The sequence below is a fragment of the Chrysoperla carnea genome, assembly GCF_905475395.1.
Source record: "Chrysoperla carnea chromosome X unlocalized genomic scaffold, inChrCarn1.1 SUPER_X_unloc_34, whole genome shotgun sequence".
In the NCBI taxonomy this organism is placed as follows: Eukaryota; Metazoa; Arthropoda; class Insecta; order Neuroptera; family Chrysopidae; genus Chrysoperla; species Chrysoperla carnea.
Window position 1 is genome coordinate 1 of NW_025408161.1, and position 5,000 is coordinate 5,000.

General features: G+C 32.3%; 2 non-coding genes across 2 annotated transcripts in view; both read left to right on the forward strand.

Annotated features, from left to right (window-relative positions):
- Nucleotides 1–2,894: 2,894 nt before the first annotated feature.
- On the forward strand, nucleotides 2,895–3,049 carry LOC123304248. The gene has a single exon (XR_006536284.1). It is a non-coding gene; the product is annotated as a 5.8S ribosomal RNA (ribosomal RNA).
- A 635-nt stretch (nucleotides 3,050–3,684) lies between these two features.
- LOC123304253 overlaps nucleotides 3,685–5,000 on the forward strand; it is a 4,578-nt gene continuing 3,262 nt past the window's right edge. The window contains exon 1 of the ribosomal RNA XR_006536288.1: nucleotides 3,685–5,000. This exon is cut by the window's right edge and continues 3,262 nt beyond it. This is a non-coding gene — a ribosomal RNA (large subunit ribosomal RNA).

The window sequence follows — 5,000 nt, forward strand, 5'->3', positions numbered from 1 at the left end:
TAGATCAAAACCAATCGGTGTAAATTTTAATTTGCATCGTTTAATTTGGTGACTCTGAATAACTTTAAGCTGATCGCACGGTCTCGTACCGGCGACGCATCTTTCAAATGTCTGCCTTATCAACTGTCGATGGTAGGTTCTGCGCCTACCATGGTTGTAACGGGTAACGGGGAATCAGGGTTCGATTCCGGAGAGGGAGCCTGAGAAACGGCTACCACATCCAAGGAAGGCAGCAGGCGCGCAAATTACCCACTCCCGGCACGGGGAGGTAGTGACGAAAAATAACGATACGGGACTCATCCGAGGCCCCGTAATCGGAATGAGTACACTTTAAATCCTTTAACGAGGATCCATTGGAGGGCAAGTCTGGTGCCAGCAGCCGCGGTAATTCCAGCTCCAATAGCGTATATTAAAGTTGTTGCGGTTAAAAAGCTCGTAGTCGAATCTGTGTCCTACACTGTTGGTTCAATGCTCGCATTGTTTAACTAGCATGTTATGTGGGACGTCCTACCGGTGGGTGGTACAGATTATGTATAAAGTATATTTTAGTGTTATTATTTATTTAATGCATTATATATATTTTTATTATGTAATTTGTCGTAAGTGTTTAACCGTTAAGAGCGGTGGCAGCCCCCAATTGCAATCCCGTCGCGGTGCTCTTAATTGAGTGTCGAGGTGGGCCGGTACGTTTACTTTGAACAAATTAGAGTGCTTAAGGCAGGCTCAAATTTTGCCTGAATATTGTGTGCATGGAATAATGGAATAGGACCTCGGTTCTATTTTGTTGGTTTTCGGAACTCCGAGGTAATGATTAATACGGACAGATGGGGGCATTCGTATTGCGACGTTAGAGGTGAAATTCTTGGATCGTCGCAAGACGGACAGAAGCGAAAGCATTTGCCAAAAATGTTTTGATTGATCAAGAACGAAAGTTAGAGGTTCGAAGGCGATCAGATACCGCCCTAGTTCTAACCATAAACGATGCCAGCTAGCGATCCGCCGAAGTTCCTCCGATGACTCGGCGGGCAGCTTCCGGGAAACCAAAGCTTTTGGGTTCCGGGGGAAGTATGGTTGCAAAGCTGAAACTTAAAGGAATTGACGGAAGGGCACCACCAGGAGTGGAGCCTGCGGCTTAATTTGACTCAACACGGGAAACCTCACCAGGCCCGGACACCGGAAGGATTGACAGATTGAGAGCTCTTTCTTGATTCGGTGGGTGGTGGTGCATGGCCGTTCTTAGTTGGTGGAGCGATTTGTCTGGTTAATTCCGATAACGAACGAGACTCTAGCCTGCTAAATAGACGTACTTTACCGGCATCTCAAGGCCCATCGGCTGTTTGTTTCCCATTTCATTCATTTTCATGTGTGTTATGTATTGTATTTATATATGCATGTATTTTTGAGATTTAACGATCAAGATTATATTTTGTATATATTGTGCTTTATGTTGCATATGTTATGGTGTATGGGTACGCAGTTTTTTGATGTGGTTTTTACTGCCGGCGTACAAATAATTCTTCTTAGAGGGACAGGCGGCATTCTAGCCGCACGAGATTGAGCAATAACAGGTCTGTGATGCCCTTAGATGTTCTGGGCCGCACGCGCGCTACACTGAAGGAATCAGCGTGTCCTCCCAGGCCGAAAGGTCCGGGTAACCCGCTGAACCTCCTTCGTGCTAGGGATTGGGGCTTGCAATTGTTCCCCATGAACGAGGAATTCCCAGTAAGCGCGAGTCATAAGCTCGCGTTGATTACGTCCCTGCCCTTTGTACACACCGCCCGTCGCTACTACCGATTGAATGATTTAGTGAGGTCTTCGGACTGGTACGCGGCAATATTTCTGATATTGCCGATGTTGCTGGGAAGATGACCAAACTTGATCATTTAGAGGAAGTAAAAGTCGTAACAAGGTTTCCGTAGGTGAACCTGCGGAAGGATCATTAACGATATATATAAAATATATTTATTTATATTTTTTGTATTGTTTTTAAATATTCCAAAAAATAAAAATATTATTGATAAGAAATATTTTTTTTAACAAAATAACATATTAATATGTAATTTTCTCAAAATATATAATAGTAATTATGTGTTAAAAGAGATTTATTTTGGTTATGATATCATATTAAAGTAATACGCCAAACTTTTTTTATACACATAATATATCTATACATATAATATAGAGAATATTATATAAATATTAATAATATATTTGTTACATATAAAATATTTTTATATTCAATATTATTATTATTATTAAACAATAATTATTAATAAAATCTATAAATAATTTCTCTTATAAAAAAGTGAAATTAAAAATAGAATATATTGAAATTATTTGTTTATATGTATATAATCTCTATTAAGAAAAATAAAATAAGATTATAATTGATATAATCTATATTTTTATTTTTCTATGTTATATAATAAAAATAAAGAAAACACAAGATAAAATTTTTTTAAAGAATAAAATTTATTTCAAATTTAAATTTCTTTATGTTTTGTCTTGATATTTCTTTTTTTTTTATTAAAAGTTATTATGTTAAAAAACAAACCCATTTGTTTTGTACCATATTAATATTATATATATTTTTATGTAGAAAATAATTTATAAAAAAAAAATAAATACATTTCTATAAAATATACCAAATATTAATTATTATATCTAGCTAGCACTAACAAAAATATCAAAAATGTTATGTATATATTTATTAATACCATAATATCTTTAATTTATATATATATATTTAAAATAAAATATATAATTTATATTCTAGAAAAATTTTTTTATTTTAAAAGAATTTATAAAGATATATAAATTAATAATTTTATTTTTTATATTAAAAATAAAGATTATTATTAATAATAATACTTACATTTAAAATTTAAAAAGATTACCCTGGACGGTGGATCACTTGGCTCGTGGGTCGATGAAGAACGCAGCTAATTGCGCGTCAACTTGTGAACTGCAGGACACATGAACATTGACATTTCGAACGCACATTGCGGTCCTTGGATACTGTTCCCGGACCACATCTGGCTGAGGGTCGTATACATTATATTAATATAATAAAAGATTATTTTACATAAAATTTTTTTTATGAAAAAGAAATTTATCAATAATTAAAAAAGAAAATTTATTTTTTCATATTTAATTAAATTGATAAATAAAATTTTTATAAAAGAAATGTAAAATTATTTATATATGAATGTTTTACGCCAAATATAAGAAAAAAAATAAATATAAAATGTTTTTAATAGCATTTAAAATTTATATATTTTTTATTATTTGTCGACATTTTTAAATTAATATATCAATATTATTTTTTATCATTTATATATAATATTATAAAACTTTATGTTAATAATAATATTAATAATAAATGATATTAATAATATATTTTTAAAATATTAAATAAAGAAGAATAAACAAAAATATTATATATTAATATTTTGTTATGGAATATTTTATTTGTAATAAAATTTTCAATATACTCGAAAAAAATTAATATATATAATTATTTATTTTTTATTTTCTTCTCTTTAGATAAATATAAAAATAATATTATATAATAATATTAAAAAATTTGAGTATGAATAATTAAGAAAATTGTTTACTTATAAAATATAACAAAAACATAATATATAAAAAAAATTTTTGTTTTAATACTTCTAAAAACTTTTACGACCTCAGAGTAGGTGAGATTACCCGCTGAATTTAAGCATATTATTAAGCGGAGGAAAAGAAACTAACTAGGATTCCCTTAGTAGCGGCGAGCGAACAGGGATAAGCCCAGCACTGAACCCCGTGGCTGATAAACAGACACTTGGGGAATGTAGTGTTTAGGAAGATTCAATATAAACCTATTGTTATATAATACATCCAAGTCCATCTTGAATGGGGCCATATACCCATAGAGGGTGCCAGGCCCGTAGTGATTATTATTGATGATAGGTGAATCTTTCCTTAGAGTCGGGTTGCTTGAGAGTGCAGCTCTAAGTGGGTGGTAAACTCCATCTAAGGCTAAATATTACCACGAGACCGATAGCGAACAAGTACCGTGAGGGAAAGTTGAAAAGAACTTTGAAGAGAGAGTTAAAGAGTACGTAAAACCGTTCAGGGGTAAACCTGAGAAACCCGAAAGGTCGAAAGATGAGATTCATTTACTTTTTATCGTTAATCAACCAATTTGTACTAGCATGTGACAAAAATTTTTATTAGGAATTTATTTTTAGTAAAAATATATGCACTGCTGTATATTGTTAATTGTATGATAACGAGGTATGCACTTCTCATCTTGTAGGACGTTGCGACCCATTAAATATTAATCTATAGGCATTGGTGCGTTGATTAATGTACAATATTATTTTTTGATAATATTTTGTGTATGTTAAACGCCTATGTTTCTTGATTAATTGTTTGATGGTATTAATTATAAATTGATATTGAGTCGCGTTATTAACGCGTTCAGATCCACCACGAGTATAAATAGGTTTTTTTATTAAAACATATTATATATACGGATTTTTATGCCGTTATATGATACTATTTAACTGTCAGTAGGTGTATGATAATGAACTGGCTCATTTTTTTTTATTAAAAATTTATCTGTCAGCGACGATATAGCTTTGGGTACTTTCAGGACCCGTCTTGAAACACGGACCAAGGAGTCTAGCATGTACGCAAGTCATTGGGAATAAAATATTTTTTCATCGAAATATTTATAAATTTTATGAAACCCAAAGGCACAATGAAAGTAAATATTATTTATATTTTTTTATAAATGATAAAAGGAGGATATATTTATATTATGTATTAAATATCGCACTCCTAGGGCGTCTTATATTATTATAATTTAGTTTTCGGATTATATTATAATAGAGGCGCACCTAGAGCGTACACGCTGGGACCCGAAAGATGGTGAACTATGCCTGGTCAGGATGAAGTCAGGGGAAACCCTGATGGAGGTCCGTAGCGATTCTGACGTGCAAATCGATCGT